This window comes from Magnolia sinica, chromosome 12 (genome assembly GCF_029962835.1).
Source record: "Magnolia sinica isolate HGM2019 chromosome 12, MsV1, whole genome shotgun sequence".
Lineage (NCBI taxonomy): Eukaryota > Viridiplantae > Streptophyta > Magnoliopsida > Magnoliales > Magnoliaceae > Magnolia > Magnolia sinica.
In genome coordinates this window covers 65,162,587-65,182,335 of record NC_080584.1, presented here as the reverse complement: position 1 = coordinate 65,182,335, position 19,749 = coordinate 65,162,587, and the positions used below count along the sequence as shown (strand labels likewise).

General features: G+C 39.4%; 1 long non-coding RNA gene across 2 annotated transcripts; it reads right to left on the bottom strand.

Annotated features, from left to right (window-relative positions):
- Positions 1–456: 456 nt before the first annotated feature.
- LOC131221538 (uncharacterized) lies at positions 457–19,347 on the bottom strand. 2 transcript variants are annotated; one of them, XR_009159390.1, is made up of 4 exons: positions 19,054–19,347; positions 14,295–14,435; positions 1,085–1,295; positions 860–991 (listed from the first exon to the last, which is right to left on the bottom strand). It is a non-coding gene; the product is annotated as an uncharacterized LOC131221538 (long non-coding RNA). The 2 variants fall into 2 exon arrangements; XR_009159389.1 differs by lacking the exon at positions 1,085–1,295 and having other exon boundaries at positions 457–991; positions 19,054–19,321.
- Between the last annotated feature and the right edge of the window lie 402 nt (positions 19,348–19,749).

The following is a 19,749-nucleotide window of genomic DNA, read 5'->3' as shown; positions in this document are numbered from 1 at the left end:
ATTGCATGACTGGTTGAGCGGGTTGCTCGACCAGGCATGACCATCTTTTGACCAGTCGAGGTTACGTAGATTCGAGTCCAGATCTTGTGCGGACTGCGCAAATCTGAAGCGATTTTGCAATGGTGTAGAAGGGAAGTTTCCTAAACTATAAATAGGGGTCCTTAGGGTCATTCTAAGGTATTCTAAAACTTTCTAAAAGTTTTTCAAGGGTTCCTAAAGGGTTCTAGGGTTATCAAAGGGTGTAGCAAGGGGGAGATTCGAGGTTGTTCGAATCGGGTAAGTCATCTCTCTTGTAATTTCTTTTCATAGTGGATTTCTGTCACTTTGTGCCATGGTTTTTTTCCGCAAGGGTTTTCCACGTTAAATCTTTGTGTTCTTCTATGATTGTTTGTTACTATTGAATTGCGATCCTAGATCTAGATCTGTGTGATTCCGTAGCACAAATCCCCAACAATGTATATATGTATGCATATGTAACATGCATGGCCCATGGTTTTTGTTTATCCAAGCCATTGATCTGATGGAGCATGTGCAAAAAACAGATCTCCAAAAGAGGAAGATCCTAACCATCGAATCTTTGGTCTTTCGGTGCATTTCTTCTCAACCATACATTGCATGCCGACAATGGAAAGGCTAGAGCTGAACAATTGCAATTACGTCGTCGATCCATTATAGGTGCGATTAGATCAATGGGTTGGATAAAGCAGCCATGGCCTCACGTACACAAACTAAGCGCACATCAGGAAAATCCATGGTTCATTACAAACAGCAGATTTGGCCTCATCTGATAACATTAACAAAACACTAATCGGATTACTAAGATCGAATTGACCTGAGCATTTCATCCGACAGGTGAACTCTTCCATCTATATCATGTATGTCCCTACTACGAAAAATAGCACACGCCGTTGAAAGATCTGAGCCATCTGATTGCTAGACTTTTCCCCTCCAAGTCATCACTCCATCTCGCATAACCTTCTTATTTTGCCATCTGTTCGTTTGTCAGCCATGAAAAAAGAAGAATAAGCAGGACTGTCCAAACCTTCAATTTTTATTTTAAGCAAGCAAGGCCCATGCAACTCACAGTGCAAAACGTGTGGAGATCGAGACTGTCGATCTGGAGGGCCAATGCTTCAATCAAAATAGGCAGTGATTAGAGAACTTTGAGCATTTAGTCCTTGTGGCATTTGCTGATTGAATGTGCACCATTTCCCTGTCTTGATCTAACCACTCTTTTACTTTCCGGGCCTTACTTGATAGAGCCTATCAAAGTGGTGTCCCACCCATCGACAGTCCTGATCAGCATGCATGTTTGACATGTTTACTGCGTACCATGAGTGACAGTAGTACGCTAGCCATAGGAACTTATATTGGTAGCACTCGTGGAAATATAAATGAGAAATGATCCAACTTTAACAAAGTACTGTAAGTTATTGTGCTAGTTCGTTGCATTGGGACGAGACTTGAATGGTCTATTTAATTGGTTCAACATGCATTTGTCATGGTAGCAGCCATATAAGAGTGTAGAATCTATATCAGAATAGGGTGGGAATACGACACCTTCTATTTTGTTTAAATGGTTGTTTCTTCTTTTTCAGATTCATCATCATCGTTGTCATGGTCATCATCTTCTCCTTCTCTTTCTTCTACATCATTATCATCGATGTCAGTGTCATCACCGTCATCATCATTGTTGTTGTTATTGTCCTTGTCATTATCATCAGCATCATCTTTTCCTTTCACTTCTTTGAAAAGGGAGAGGAGGAGAGGTTTAATAGTAGGATCATCCCATTGCAATTTATCTCACCACTTTCCTGTTCCCCTAATCTCTCCTTTAAAAGACACAGATGGGGTGCCAATGGAGAAAGGGATCTTCTGCAGCTTAGGACAACCTTTTATTGTAATGAAGACCGTAGAAGTGCACACAAGTACCTTGCTGCAAATCTTCTTCAATTTATTTACATCTATTATTATTATTATTATTATTTATTTATTTATTTATTAAACGAACAAACTATTTCATTGATCAAGCAAAATGTACATCCATTCGGGCAGGCCCTAGCAAAAAGGAAAGGGCTGCACCTATCATATGCAAGGGGAAACTATAGCCTAAACAATATGAACAGAGCAGGCAAAGGGGCAGAAACAGGCCCAATTGGAAATTGGGACAGACCGCCTGTGGAAGAGCTGAATTTATTTACATCTGAAACATAGAGATTCTTTAACATAGGCAATGTGATGGTAATGTCATTATTGCTGTTATATGATGCTGCAATTATCTCTTCTTCTTCCTCCTTAGCCACCAACTTCCATCCCATTGCATTCTTCGATATAATTTTTTTCAAGGTTCTAAAGGTTCTTCAACCCCCCAATCGAAAAGAGACTCTTCAACCTGTAGCATTCAATGATGGTTATAGTCTTCAAGCTTTGAAAGGTTCCAGGTGTCGCAACTCCCTAACAAACAGTGCGTAGATTTCGTAGGTCTCAAAGGATTAAGTGCTCTAAGGTGGTGAGGAAAGAGACATTATCTTTGACTAACAAAAAGGGACTTCACGCTGTTGCACTCATCAATAAAGCAAAACTTCAATCCCCCAACATTCGATAATGAGAAAAGTGAGAGTCGAGAGAAATTTTTGCATTTGTAAATGACCAAGTCAACTGTGTTGGCAGGCGGCAGAGAGGACTTCTTTTAGTGCCAACTCGCATGGTAAGAATACTGCCTAAAAATCATCGATACAGTCTCAACTCCTACCGTGAAAGAGAATTTCTTCAACTTTCGCCACTGCCCAAATTGGACATAGTGTGAGAAGGTGACAAGGTTAGGAAAGGAGAGTCTAAGATCAATCAACAGAGTTAAGACTTGTCATCTCATCTAATACCTTTCTTTCTAGGGGCTTTACTGGTTGAATAAACTCATGGTTCAAGGCCATAAACTGTTCAAGACGGAGAAACTTAGATATTACTCCTACCTCAATCCTTTCCAAATTCCATGTTCCCAATAAGTCAAGGAATTATCTTAGGTTTGCTAATCCTTCCATTCCATGCAGAAGTACCTCGATGCCTATGGATGAGAAGTCCAATAGCCTCAGCTCTTTCAACTTTACTAGTGAAGGAACCATGGATAAATCGTGGCAGTCTCTTAGTACCAACGCACAGGGGTTCAGCAAATCAGAAAGTGAGTCGGGCAGGCACTTGATATCAGCATCGGAGAGATCAAGAACTCTAATGCCACATATATGCTGAAACAAGGATGGAGATCAGATATCACCTTGAAGAGGATTACCTTACAAAAACAAGGTAGTGAGTTTACGGCAGTTCGGCGTTGCTAAGAGGCCGTGGATTCTGTTCCTCATCAATGAAACCCTTTAACGTCTTCTAACCATTCCTCATCTTTCAGAGGCTCTTCCATTTGGTTCTTAGCCTTAACCATGAAGCGATGGTTATGCTTTGTTGTACCGATTGTCATATCTCTAAGTCATGCATCTTTACAAACTTAACGTCGTCTATGTTACTTTCTAGCATGCAAGCACGTACGAGTCTGTTCACTATGGAATGTCCATGGTCAATTTCAACTTCGATATCCCCAACTTCATCTATTAACCTCTCACAAAACCAATATTTAATCACCTCTTCTACAGAGATCTTGTAATCTTCTACATACAATGAGTAGTACAAGAAGCACACGACTCTCGACACTCAAGCGATCATAGCTAAACTTTAGCCGCCCAAAGACTTCGTCCCGCATGCCTTCGATTTCAGCCGTCGAACCTTTTAATTGATTCAATACATCCCTCCATTCATGAACATCCTTAATTTCTCTAAGAGCCCCAGCAACCGTGATGAGCGCCAATGGTAGACCTCCACATTCTTTAGCCACAAGCATTGCTTTTTCTTGTATATTTGAAGCCAACACCACGTTACTACCGATATGGTCTTTGAATAGGACCCATGATTCCTCTTCAAAAAGCACTTCTACTCTAATGGGTTTTTCATTCTTCATTCCACAACAAACATCCCATGACTGAGTCGTCAATGCTATCTTGCAACCATTTTCTTCACTAGGTTTAGGAATTCTGACTTTTTCTAGTGAAAATGCCTTCCACATATCATCTAAGATCAACAAAAACTTTTTTCTCTTCATTAATGCTTCATATAATGCTGCTGCTCTACTCACTTCATCATCACCCTCTTGCAAATCCAATTCAACATTCTTGGCAATATCTGCTTGTATCCTATTCAAGTGAAGATCTTGGAACACAGTCACCTAGATAATATTATAAAAAAGCTTGGCATCCTTGAGCTGATTGTTAATGTTCATCATGATGGTCGTCTTTCTGACACCTCCCATCCCATATACGCCAATCATTCCTATTTTTGCATCCATTATACAATCCAGAATCAACTCTAAAGTTTTTTTAGCTGATGTTTTACCTTCTAGAGATGTTGTGGGTAAGGTATGTACTGTTGCCGATAGCTAATCAACGGCAACTCCACCCTCAAATAAGCTTTTTTTCTTGAGCTCGTCCACTTCAGAATATTTTTCCAGAGTTCTTTTGCTTAGTTTTCGACCTGCGTAACAATTGGGCACACATCCTTTGCAACATCTCTCACGTTCAACAAATTCTTTCTCAATGACCGTCACTTCGTTTTTAACATTTTTGACATCTTCCAACCAATTGTTCACTTCTTCCAGGGGAACCCTCCGTTGCAACTTAGCTCTCTCAATTTCATTACTCACATCATTTTCTTTATTAGTTAGTTCATCCGTCTTCTTTCTCAAATCCTCCACATTTTTATTCAGATTCTTCACGTAACTTATCTGTCGAGCAAGAGGATCCCACAATAACTTCATATATTCAATAACAACCATACAAAAATCCATAGTTACTGCAACATACAATGAAAGTGGTATCATACCTTGAAAGTTGGAACAACTAGAATAAATGAAAGAGAGAGAGAGAGAGAGAGAGTGTGAAACAATTCAAATTACAAATAAAAACAAAAAGATTAAAGAAATGAGTTTGACTGTAAGTTATTTATGGCAACTTACAATTGACATAATAAGTTATCTAATAGAATCATTTTCATTTCATATAGACATAAATTTATCATAATGTATATATATACTGTCAGGCCGTGTTTGGAGTCCAACTAAAATTCAGTTCATCTCATTTTATTTGACATCAGTTTCATAATAATTAGAGATTATAATAAATACAAATTGTTGGCTATATTTTTAATCCTTGTAAAATGATCTTTAATACATAACTAGCACTAAATAAAATCACATGAACTCACTTTTAAGTGGCCATTGATCTACTCACGGGGAAGGCCAGCACCTCATAGCAGTGGAAATCTTGGCTCACGTGTATAAACAGGTTGAGACAGGGAGCAACTGTTTCATTCAGGAAAATTCAGAGAGAAGGGAACAGCCTGGCTGATGGGATGGCTCGGGTCGGTAGCATCACCCAGATTGATTCAGTTTTGTTCGCCAGGATTCCCTCTCTCATGAGGTGCGCGGTCTCCTCTTCTTAGAGAGAGTCAGGTTAGGTTCGATTTGATCAGTCCGTGTGGATTTGTAGAGTTTCTTTGTTTTCGCAAGTGTAGAGATGTGGGTATACGATAGCTGTGGTCCGTATCTTTTTTGTTGGGACCCACTCAAAACGATGTAAAGTTTTCTCGCTTAATGAAGCTTGCGTGGCAGGAAAAAAAAAAAGTGGCATCCTAACAGGCCCATAGGCCCTTAATTATTAATTTTTAAAATAATAATCTTATAAATTAAAATTTCATTTTATTTTTATAAAGTAATCGAAGCAAACAACATGTTTAGAATATTGTCCACTCTTTACTATCTTAGCTTTTTGCATGCATCTTCACCTCTAAATGAACAAGAGTTGAAGAGCCTTCATAGTGCACCAGCATAGGTACAATCTCCATTTTGTAAGCCATGGATAGAATGATTAGGGTTATCAAATCAGAATGATTCTTTAAAGGAATGGAGGACAGAGGTAGGGCCTAGAAGATGGACTATCTGGATCCATGATTTCATATATTTTCATAAACTATCTAGAGCATCCATTTTGCCGGTCGTTGATCTAATGGCTAAATATCATCATATTGAAGAGGTTCTTGAGACACAATGGAATTGGAGGTGAGGCCACAAGATTAATGGTATAATCCTGGGACATGGTAGTGCCAAGATCATAGTGGATCACACCACAGAAGTAGCAGAGATTGAACACCCACTGTTGAAAAGTTTTCGATCGAGCTGATTTTTGTGTATTCCCTTCATCCAAGTTTACGTGACTTTATCAACAGTTTAGATGTCAAATAAACATCGCAATGGGCCCTACGAAGTTTCAGTGGTGGGACTCATCATCACCACTTGATATGATGAGGTCCACTTGAGCCTTGGGGCCCACAAAGCTTTTCTAGTACTGACAAGTACTGAGCTCGGTACTGGAGTCACTATCAAATACAGGTCCCTAATTGAGGATCGAATGACTTTTTCTAGTAAATAATTGGGAATTGAAAAAAAAAAAAAAAAAACTACCCACTTATTGTAGAATTTACATTCTGGTACCTTTTTGGAAAAGGTTTTCAACAAGCTACCCTATTAATTAAAGTAATTACCACTGGTCTAGTTTTTATTAGAGTTGTATGCGAGTTGAACTAAGTCAAGCTTGGCACAGCTCGCCACGGCTCGGCCACTAGCTGACACCAGCTCGAACTCGGCTCAGCTCGGTCGTTGATTCTAACTAGCCGGCTTGGCTTGGTTCAGTCAGCAGATCGGGGCAGTTCAAGACAGTGCGCCATTTTCTCAAATGCATAGAGTACACATTCAATTTCTCACAATATGCAAAACAACAGCAATAGTTTACAGGTATTTCATCAAATACTGAGTAGGCAGCATCAAAATCAAGATCCAAAGGTAGTTTTATCATTTAATGTTTTTCCTTTGGCAGAGATTTGTTTCATATTCATACCTTCCTCACCACCAGCTGAACCCATAGAGAATGTATACACCCGAAACAACACTTCGTTGAGTCATTTCATGAAACACTTGGTGAGCAACATCAATATCAAAATAACTGAGTCACTGAACATTCAATCCGAGTTCGATTCGAGTTGAGGTTTAATCCGAGTCTATTCGAGCTCGGCCAAACTCGAACTCGGCCCGAAGTTTTTCCAGCCCCAAACATCAACTGACTCGGCATGAACTCAGTTTCGAACCGAGTCGAATTGAGCTTTTTCGAGTCGAGTCGAGTGAGTTAACCGAGTTAACTCAGTTTGTGTACAGCTCTAGTTTTCATTAGATCTTGTTTATGGAAGTTGTCAAGGGGTCCATAGCTCATGTGGTCCCCAACCGTTAGGTTTATGTAGGTCTCAAAAACCAGCCCCAACCATGACTCAAGTGGACAACATGATTGGAAAAAGTATATAGAGCAACACTCACCCTCTAAATTGTTTCTTTCCATGTGGCCCACCTAAATTATGGATGAGTATGATTTTTAGGTCTCGTGCCTACGTTTTGGTGTGGCATCTAATGGTTGGAATGAATTTTATATAATCATCATAGGGGGCCCTTTTAAGATTAATGGTGGACGCCTCTCTACTGACCATTTCCTTTGTTGTGGCGTACCTGAATAATTGATGAGCCTGATATTTTCGCCCTAAGCCTGATATGGGATTATACATCTAGAGTAGAGTTTACTTAGTGCATCTTGGCCCCAAAAAGTAAAAGTAAATATAAAAATCAAGTGTGGGCTTCCCCACCGTTCCAAGTGATCTCCACTAATATAGTAAAAACATTATAGGACATGCACTCGTGATTTTTGAGGAGGCCCACCATTATGCATGTGAGATATACCTTGACCAATAGATGTGTGTAATCATACATTAGGCCTAGGGCCAAAAAATAAGGTTGACTTGTGATTTAGGTAGGCCACACCGAAGAAAGCAGTTGGAAGAAAGACATCTACCCTTGATTTTTATCAGGCCCACCATGATGATTATATAAAATCCACTCTAACCATTATATGCCACACCAAAAATTAGGCATGGGGTCCAAAAATCAGGCCAATCCATATTTCAAGTTATACGTTGTTTCCAACTGTGTGGTCTAATTGAATCATGGATGGGGCTGATATTTTAGGCTTGATCTTGACATAGGGTGGCACACTAGGTGGTCGAGGTGGATTTAACATAAACATCATCATAAGCCCCACCCAAGCCATTGAAGCTGCCAACCCCTTTGATAGCAGGTACTCCAATGAAATTACATAATTTAATGGGGTAGCTTAATGAGAACCCTTTTGAAAAAGGTATCAGAATGTAAATTATATATTAAATAGGCAGTTTATTATTATTATTATTATTATTATTGTAAAATTCCCTAAATGCTTTGATCATTTTGTTGGCCTTTGATTCAAGGACTAAGAACATCAAATCAATGTGATCATTGAGAGTAACAGAGACAATCGAGATTGGGTCTACAAGATGAACAGACCAAATCCATGTTTAAATATTTTCTTATAAATGATGTTAATCATTCATTTTGATGGCCAATGATTGTATGACTAGGAAAAGCAGGTTAAAGTGATTCTTGGGAGGAATGGGAAGTAGAGGTAGGGCCCATAGGATTAATAGTCGAATCCATGATCAAACACTATGGCCTATAGGATTAATAGTCGAATCCATGATCAGACACTATTTATCATGATTGATCTGGACCGTCCACTTTGTTAGCCACAGATCAGATGTTTGGGATCATCAGATTGAAGTTATTCCTGAGAGGAAAGGGAAGTATAGATTAGCCCACAAGAAGGATCCTCCAAATGCAAGAACAGAGCTTTTCTGTCATAAATGCTTTGGACTGTCCATTTTGGTGGAGATTGACCATTCCTTGCATTTTCACATCAAAGTGATTCTTTAAAGCTGCCTATGGTCCACATCCATGCTCGGGCCATTTTTGCCAAAAGTGATCTGAGCCATCCATTTCATTGGCCATTGATTAGATAAATAGGAACAACAAATCATAGCAATTATTGGGAGGTAGGAGGAAGCAGAGGTGAGACCCCCATGATTGCCGACCTAGATCCAATGTTGTCATAGGTAGGAAGACTTCTACATTCCTACGAAACGTGGTGAGTTTAAAACTGTCCCCTTTTTAACTTATATTTAGAAAGAATAGTTTAACTACGCCAGTGATTGGATTCATGTAACCAAGAGTTACATTGAATGGACTCAGCAAATCTTCCTAAAGAGCACCTTTTCCAATGACTTAGCTGAATTACCAAACCTCCAATCACTTGACTGAATTATGAATTATGAAACTAGTACTCAAAGAATTTTACAGCTATTTTGTGGAGTATGGGATGTTTAACATCTTTTTTTTTTTTCTTGAGAAAGGTTGGATTTAATTTATTTTTTTCTTTAATAACGTCCAACAAATAGGTTTTTTATTTTTTTAGTTAATTTACTTTATGTTCGAATGCTAGTGACTGCTAATTAGAATTTTTATTGATAAAATGATCTACCACTAACTAACAATCAACACTGAAAGTTATATAACCGTTTTAACAATAATCAACATGCAACATGCTCGATATGTAGTGATATCCAAATGTTGAACACGCTTCATTGAGTTAGTTTCAGGGTCTACCTCAACTTCCTGTTGTTGATTGATGTTTTAAATTTGTAATTCAAAAGTTTGTTGATGACAAGTTCAATGCCATCGAGCAAGCTTCGATGCCATCAAAGTCGGCTCGATGGCATCGAGAAAATCTGGAATTTATATCTTTCATCTTTGGACACTTTGGGTGCCCTGTTCGATGCCATCGAAAGTTGCTCGATGTTGTTCAATGTCATCGAAGGCCTGATTGATGCCATCGAAATAATCTGAAATTTTCATCTCTGGTTGCTGAAAAGTTTTGGTATTAATTTGATCTCATCAAAGTGGGTTTGATGCCATCGATGGTCTAGTCGATGCCATCGAAGTCCCGTTGAATGTGCAATCAAACTGCCGCGCAGGAAATACATAGAATTGCGTTAAGTGCGAAAATTTTGTGGGATTTCTTGCAGATTTATTTCCAATTCCAATTGGGATTCTCCTATAGGTTATAATTGGGATCAGGGAGTATCTTAGAGCTTTCAAATTCGTTCCTAGGGTTTCAAGGGGCTTGTATGGGGAGATTCAAGGCTCGTTCTATCCCTTGTAATTTCCAGCTTTCATAGTGATTTTGCCACTTCGTGCCATGGTTTTTTCCCAAAAGGATTTTTTCCACGTTAAATTCGGAGTCTTTGTGATTGTGCTTGATTGTGCTATTGGAATTCTCTAATTGATTCATCTCTATGTGCTTCCGCAGCTCCCCAACACCTGTAGGTTCTAGCAGAAAACAAACATGTGCATTATCGACTGTTGATGTGAAAATGATCAATTAACAACGGTGAAATCCGACGGAGTCAGATGATTTGTATTCGCATGAGAAATGTCACGGATAATTTGTCTTATCACCCACGACAATGGTGATGAACAGAGGCTGCTAGATTAAAAAATAATTTAGAAAAAAAGAAGAAAGAAGTAATGTCAAGCATGCAAGAAATAAGCCAAGAACTTGAAAAAGGAGTTTAGAGTCTAAAACAATTAAATGGAGATGGCTCTTGTACATGAAAGTGAAGATATTTAGAATAATGGATCTCTCCTAACACTATCACCGTGTTATGTCCTTTAATTACTCAAGTGGGTCTTAAAACAATTGCTTTGTTTATCTATTTAATGACTAATGCCAGTCTCAAAATACATCATTGGGATTAGGCTTGCCAATATTTTGTTGCCCCATGGGGCACACATGTAGAAATGGCCGTGTCATCAGAGTTGGGCGCTATTGTGAGGGATTAAGGTTGAATAATTATGGTGAAAGGATTATCCTAATCATTGGTTTGTGGACTATGTGTGAGACTGGATCTGACTTAGATTATCTGTTTATTCCCTACCACCATTCACAAGTTATGATGCAAAGGATGATATTGATAATTGGCTTGTGAATTATGTGTAATCCGTTTAAGATTTTTCTTTCTGAAGTTCCATACTAAACATCTAATGATAACTATCTCCTTCTCCAATTAGTAGAAAAATGAAAATACAAGTCTAACGTAGTCTATCAGATTTGACAAGGGTTCTGTTTGTTCTGCACCACCTCTCTTTGGTTATAATGCAAAGGATGTCATTAATCATTGGTTTGTAGATGATTTGTGAATCTTTTATGAATTTCTTCCGATGCTCAATATTAAACAAGTATTCACAATAATCTAGTTCATAACTCATAGAAAAATACAAGTACTAGTCTAAACTAGTAAACTGAATTTGATGTGGATTGTCTGTTTGTTCCATACAACCATTGATTAGTTATGATGCAAAATTACATAGATCTAATCAATAGGTTGAAAGATAGGTCAGCAAGACGGAGCAAAAGAAGAAAATAGGTTTAGCCATTTTCTTGAAACATTAATTCATAGGCCCCAACATGGATTGCCAATAGGTACTCTATGGCTAGCATTAACCATCTGATTTATGGCTTCTAAAAACAAGTATTGATAATAACAAGTCTAAGATTAAAAAATTTAGATCATCTAATCAACATAATTTTTTGTATAGTTTCTGGCCATAGTGGTTTGGAGTGAATGGAGAGTTGAAATCAAAGATTGACTTCCCTTGCATCATATCAGCCATCCCACATTCGATCACTTGAAGGGTTATGATCATCTGATCAACATGATTTTTGCATCATGGCCTGCCCTAGTGGTTTCAAGTGAATCAATCGTCCAAATCAAAGGTTGATCGTCGCATGTGTCATTTGAAGGCTTCGGGTAATTGCAGACATCCACGTGGAGATGGGGACTACCATTCTCCATACTGGCCATCTCAAGTTCAACCAGTGGCTGTGATTATATATATCAAAACTACTGATCTTTTCCAAAAAGTCCAGTGGCTAGTCAATGAAGCCAGAGTCCACACGGACAAGCCCATTATGGTTTGCAAGGGCAGTTTTGTAACAAAGACTAGATGTGAAAATTCCCATTTACTCCTCTTAAGGGACGCCCCATCTCACTCTCTTTGGTTGGGGTAGGCCCCACCTTGATGTATTTCTAAAACTCACTTCGGCCATAAGATTTCTCATGTTAGGCCCATGGCCCAAAACTCAATCACATCCATGATTCAGGTGGGCCACACCAAGGAAAACATGGTTGGTCCCACCGTGATGTGTATTTAGAATCCATTCTGACCATCAGTCACGTCATCCATTGTCAGGCACAATGCTTAAAAATCAGGTTGGCTCATGATACAAGTGTACCACACCAAAGGAAATAGTTCCGAAAGGGATGTCCATACATGAAAATTTTATCGGGCCCACTGTGATGATTTTGTGAAATCTACTCCAACCATCAGCTGCTTCATTAAAAGTTATGACCGGGGCCAACCTAATTAGGCCTGTGCATGATTTATGACGGCCGCATCAAGGGAAACGTGGTTGTCCTGTTCACACAGTTCCACTCTATGGCCCACCTGAATCATGAATGTGATTGAGTTTTGGGCCTTGGGCCTAATATGAGCTGGTGTGTCTAATGGTCAGAGTAGATTTCAGAAAAAAAAACATCACAGTAGGGCTCACCCAAGCTTACCACTGCACACACACACTAGACAAAGACTCCAACCAAACCAACCATTCCGCTTGGGCTCAGGCTCGCACCCAGTATAAACATTTTGGCCTTGGTTTGAGCTAAAGCTTTCGCCCAACATAAACATTTAGAATCGAGCTCTAGCTGAACTATTTGGGCTCATCACTGCTCGGGCCTCACTCAGGCCTATATTGAACCTTATGCTAACCTGAGAAGATGCTTCTCTCTCCCTTCCCTAGTCCATCGTAGAAAGTGGCTTGCTAGTGGATGCGGATTGCTTGCAACCAGGGGCTACATGAATATTTATTGCAGCTGTGACATGGCTCAATGAAAGATTCCATGCTTGCTAGATGTAGGTTTCACAGTGAAAAGTGTGAAAAATGATATTTCTCTCGTAGGATATTTACTTTTTAATGCATGGCCTGCACCTGACATATGCACATGAAGCTCTTTCATCAGGCAACATCGAGGCTGCAAGCACTCTTTCATTGCGCCACATTAGGGCTTCAGAAATCTTCTTGTAGCCCTCGATTGGCAATCTCGGTCTCATGCCAATATATTTCTTGATCTATATCATACAAGTCATTGGAGAACATTATGTATGGATCACAACTCAAAAGCCATAGTGACTAAAAGATTTTATTCAACTAATTGACTACTATAAAATAGTGAATTTAAAATTATACCATCCATGAGCCAAATTATACTAATTAAATTTGATGCTTAGATGTTCAATGAGTGGGCAACTTCACCTACTATATCCACAATGCAAGCTCAAACTGGAATGTTTTGGATGGTAATATATATTAGTCATGCTCTGTCCACAAGGTAAGATAAAACAGGGGATGGTATGGATAACAATACATATAAATCATGCATGCATGGTGGATGAGACATCACAACTTAATAGGTGGAGGGGAATCGATCGCCTTAGTTTCCACACTTTTTACCACCCTTGACGGTGGCTCACTCTTCATTTTTAAATTTAATAAGTTTGTTTGCCATTATTATACCTTTTTAAAAGTTTTTTTTTTTTTTTTTTTTTTAAAAGGACAGAAAAGCACCGAAGCACCCTTCCAATCTGGTGAAGTTTGGAGAATTTCTCATCATGATGATCTGAATTACCAAGTAACGGAATCTTCTCATAATAAAATTATTTTGTGAAATATGGGATGTCACATATTTCATTTCTTGAGAAAGTTAGGATTTTTATTTTTTATTTTAGAGAATGTACTACAAAAATTATAAGTTTCGCTTAATTTATTTCATTGTTTCCATGCCATCATGTTGATCTGAATTCCCAAGTAATAGGAATTTCTCATAATAAAATTATTTCGTGAAGTGACGTCACATATTTCATTTCCAGAGAAAGCTAGGAATTTTTTTAGATAATGTACTACAAAAATTATAAGTTTTGGTTAATTTCTTTCATTGTTTCCATGCCACCAACCAATCATCAAAATTTACCGAATGAAATACAATGAAGTAACATTCAACACCAAAAGTTGCACAATAGCATAAGAACAGTCAACTTATAATATGATGAAACATTAGTCAAGTGATACCCAAATGTTGAACATGCTCCATTAAAAAAAGAAAAGAAAATTAGGGTCTACCTCAACTTCATGTAGCAGTGCACTGGTACGTAAGTATGTCTTCAATTGTTGATGTGGAAACTGTTGATAATTAGTAACGGTGAAATTTGATGGAGTCACGTGATTTGCATGCTTGAAAGAAATGTCACGGATGACTTGTTTCTTATCATCAACAAAAAAGGCAATGGATTAGAGACCATTGCATAAAGGAAAAAATATTTTAGAAAAAAGCAGTAAACTCAAGCAGGCAAGGAATAAATTAAGAACTTAAAAAAGACCTTTGAGTAAAAAACAACTAAATGTTGATGGCTCTCATGCATAAAAGTAAAGATATTAAGAGTAATGGATCTCCTATCACCATCATCATGTTTCTTTATTTATTTACACAAGTCATCTAAAAATAATTGATTAGTTTATTTATTTACAATGTTTCATATTAAACACCTACTCACAATTATTCCCCACCAGGACCTAGCTCAAAACTGACAGTCCTGTCAGGGGCTCTATGGGACCCACCATGATATATGCATTTTATCCAAGCCATTAATCCATTTTGAAATATCATTTCAGTGCATGAGTCCAAAAAGGAGGTAGATTGAAGGCTCAAGTGGGACACACTACAGGAAGCAGTGATGATAATGACCCCACTGTTGAAACCTTCCGATGCCTGACCGTGATGTTTATTTTCCATCCAATCTATACATAAGGTCACATAGATCTGAATGAAGGGTAAAAATAAATATCAGGTTAATCCAAAACTTCTATGGCCCCAAGAGGTTTTTAGCGGTATGCATTCAATCCCCTTCCTGTGGTGTGGTCCACTTGAGCATTCTATCTGTCTCATTTTTGGGCACAACGCCTAAAATGATTTGTCAAAAATGGATGGGTAGTGTGGATAAAATACATACATCATGATGGGTGCCACGGAACCCCTGACAGAACCATCCATCTCTAGTACCCAATCCCCTTCCAGTGGTTTTAAGTGAATGAACAGTCCCATCTTGTGCATCATCTGAAAGCTTTGGGATGGTTGCTAACTTCCACAGGGAAGTAGGGATATTAGCATAACCCATATCAGCCATCTCATATTTGAACATTTAAAGGGTTAGGATCATCGGATCATCAACATGATTTTTGAATCTTTGCCTGCCCCATCATCCTAGTGGGTCCCATATAATGAATTGATGGGATGGAAACGGATTGGCTACTCCCCCTGCCACCAGCCCGGTGGCTAGTGCTCCGTGGGCCCCACCATGATGTATGTGTTTCATCCATTCCGTTCATCCATTTTTACAGATCATTTTAGGGCTTGATTCCAAAATTTAGACGGATATAAATATCAAGTGGACCACACCACAGGAAAACAATAGTGATTGGATATCCACCATCAAAATCCTCATGAGGCCTACTGTACTTTTTATTTGACATCCAATTTGTTGATTAGGTCATACAAACCCAAATGAAGGGAAAAAACGAAGATTAGCTTGATCCAAAACTTTTATGGCCCCTAAAAAGTTTTTAATGGTCAACATTCATTCAACATTGTTTCCTGTAATGTGATCCAATTGAGATTGGGATATACCTCATTTTTCATCCCATACCATAAAATGATCTCGAAAAATAGATGAACGGCATGGATGAAATACATGCATCATGGTGGGGCCCACAGAGCACTAACTAATAGCCAATCCGTTTCCTGATTAGATGAATTGTACACACTAATTTTTGGCTCCACAAATAAATTTAGAGGTTTTAATTGTGGCTGTGAGGTCTACTTAAGTTCCAGATCAACCTAATTTTTAGGCTTCATGCCAAACATGGAGGGCACACCTGATTGGTGGAGTAGATATCATGCATCCGGGCCGTTGATTCCCATTAAGAATCAAGATGTTCTGCCACTCAGATGGGCCCCAGTGAAATCATCAAGGGTGAGCCTACATATAACCATATTACCTCTTTGGTAGCCCCATCAGAGTTTTGAATGGAGCCAATTTCCAGACTTTAGGTTAACCTAATTGTGAATGCATCTAATTAGAGGTGGGCAAGATCCGTCCTGACTCGTCGGATCCGACTCGACCAAATTGGTCAGATCCGATCCAACCCAAACCAAAAGCCAGGGTCGGGTCAGATCAAGTAGACCCACTTGGATCTGATGCCAAACCGAGTCGAGTTCGAGTCATGTAGCAACTCGATTCGTTCCGATCCGATCCGGACCAGAATCAGATAGTGTAAAGTCAAATTTTACTTCTTCTTTTTTTAACCTTTACCCTTCTTCTACCCGAATCTTAACCCTACTCGAGTTGACGCTGCCAGATAAACCTATGCAACACCGCGGCCCGAGCCGACTTCCTCTCCTTCCCTCCTTTCTCTCTCGATTTCCCTCATCTCCTTCTTTCTCTCCCGATTTCCCTCTTGTTTCCTTCCTACACCAAAGTCTCCAACTCAGCTTGACTCAGCCCAGTTCGAATCGACCGAACAAACTCAACTCGATCCAACTCGGTTTTCCTGATCGAGTCGGACTCGGTTCGGGTCAAGCCAGCAAGAAATCGGTTTAGATCGAGTTAGCCTTGCTGGACTCGGTCCTGAATTGGATCGAGTTCGGGTCAGGTACTTACAAAAACCGGATCGAGTCGAGTTGGACCTAATCTGATTCGACTCGACTCAATGGCCACCTTTACATCTGATGGAGAGGTTGGATGTAATACATAGACCACTTTAGCCCCACCCCATGATATGTGCCTCTCGAGGGATACAAATTCCCCCTTGAAGCCTTTCGAAGGTAGTTCCTTCACAAGGATGTTGGGTGGGGCCCACTGAGATGTTTGTGAGAAATCCATACCGTTTATCCATTTTTAGAGCTCATTTAAAGACATTCGACCAAAAATAATATGTATCCAAAACTTAAGTGGGTCACATGGGAGGAAACAGTGGGGATCCACTGTGAATCGTTGAAACATTCATAGTGGTAGAAATTTTTTTTGGTATTTTCAATTCATCCTAGTGGTAATGACCTTATAAACGATTTTTAGATGGCATACAAACATCAAGGTGCGGCCTAGGAAAGTTTCAATGGTAGAAAATTCTTTCCCCAATTTTTCCTCTCGTGTGACCCACTTGATTGGATCCACCTCATTTTTGGCTGCTTGTCCCAGAATGAGCTCTCAAAACGGATGGACGGGGTAGATTTTTCACAAACATCTCTATGGGCCCCAGCCACCTTCCTTGCGCCGGAACTACCTGCGAAAGGCAAATCCGTGTCCCCGCTGGAGCGCACCTCTTTAATGATTTAGTCAATTTACCAGTGATTATGCTTTAGCTAATATGCTTGATTGGAGCTTATATTTGAATCATTGACATGAGGCAGATAGGGAATTGGATATAGGCGTCTCATATATTGGGCTCTCTTTCTTTATGACCTCTGTTGACAGATGATCCCAGCCATCAGTTTCTCTTGTTGAGTCAAATATTCATTTTTGACCGTTTATTTGAAAAACACCAATTTATAAAGATGGAATCATGTCTTCGCAGTGGTTTACCGAAACGGATTGATTACTCCACTGCCACCAGCCACAGGCTGGTGGTCGGTGCTCTGTGGCCCCCACCATGATGTATGTGTTTCATCCATGCCGTGCATCTATTTTTCCATATCATTTCATGGCATGAAACAAAAAACGAGGTATATCCGAATCTCAAGTGGACCACACTTTGGATCAAGCTGATCTTCGTTTTTTCCCTTCATCTAGGTTTGTATGACCTAATCAACAGATTGAATGTCAAATAAACAGTGCAGTGGGCCTTAGGAGGATTTTAATGGTGGATATCCAATCACTATTGTTTTCCTGTGGTGTGGTCCACCTGAGATTTATATCCCTCTCATTTTTGGGACAAATCCCTAAAATGATATGTAAAAATGGATGAAAGGACACGAAATCGGATTGCGTACTGAGTTACTCAGTACGATAAGTAAACTTTGTTGGGCCCACCATGAATGTATGTGGTCTATCCACACCGTCCATTGGTTTTTCCATCTTGTTTTAACGGTTGAACCCAAAATTTAATCATACCCAAAGATCAAGTGGACCATACCATAGGAAATAGTTGGAATAATGATTTTTACCGTTGAAACCTTTTTAGGGCCCACAGTGATGTTTATTTCTCATCAAACCTGTTCATACGATCACACAAACATAGATGAAGGGAAAAAAACAAATACAAGCTTGATCCAATACTTCTATGGCTCCTGAGAAATTTTCAACGGTAGATGTTCAATTCACACTCTTTCCTGTGGTGTGGTTCACTTGAGATTTATATATACTTCATTTTTATGCTAAAGCCGTAAAATTATCTGGTAAAATGGATGGATGGAGGGGATAAAATACATAAATAACAGTGGACCCCACAGAATTTACACAGTACGCTTAGGGTACTGAGTTACTCAGTACTCAATCCGCTTCCATGAAACACATACATAATGGTGGGGCCCACAAAGCACCGACCAGCAGCCACCGGGCTGGTGGCGGGGGAGTAGCCAATCCGTTTCCGTGGTTTACATCCATGGGCCATCCATTAACATGGCCATTTAGACGGACTGAGTGGATCCACCTCTCCCAACTAACCACATCCCCGGTAACGAAACGTAACAAAGGCAAAACCTCAAATCCTAAAAACAATTAAGAACGAAGAGAAAAAATAAAAAAATAAAAAAAATCCATACGTTAGAAACTAAATAAGCCATAGCTGAGGTTGAAGAAGCCTCAACTAGAAACTAAATAAGCCATACCTGAGGTTGAAGAAGCCTCAACTAGCAAAGACGCACGCAAGCAAGAGAAGGTGGGTATGCTCAAACAAGATGCCGATTCATGATAATCAGTGGGCTGGAGTGTTACTGTGGGAAAAAGCAAAAATGCTTTGGAATCCCTTTTTCCAGATCAAGAATACCGTGATAGTTCACCACTACTATTATGAATACCGTGATAGTTCACCACCACCCCGTTGCCCCAGGCACACAGATATTCCTGTGCCGAAGCCTATGTAGGACCCGTAGAGATGTTTGTGACAAATCCAATCCGTCCATATGTTTTTAAAGACCTCTATGTCAGATTCTAAAAATCAGGTAGATCTAAAACTCATGTCAGCCATACCATACCAAACAGTAGGATTGAACGCCCGTGGGTGGCAGAAGTTTTTTATTAGGATGATTTTTTATTTTTTATTTTTTTAAATTCAGTGGTAATAGGGCTGTGAACGGTCCGGAAGCAACCGTCTCTGCTCAATCCTCATCTGTATGGTCCAGCTAAGCAAGCATGTACAGCCTTTCGCAGTAGTTTCCTTGCGTTGGGATGCTAGGTGGGACCGGCTTTGATATTTTTGACAAATCCACTCCGTTCATCCGTTTTAAAAGAAAATTTTAGTACATTTCACCAAAACTTAGGCTAATCCACAACTCCAGTGGGTCATACGAGAGGGGAAATTGGGG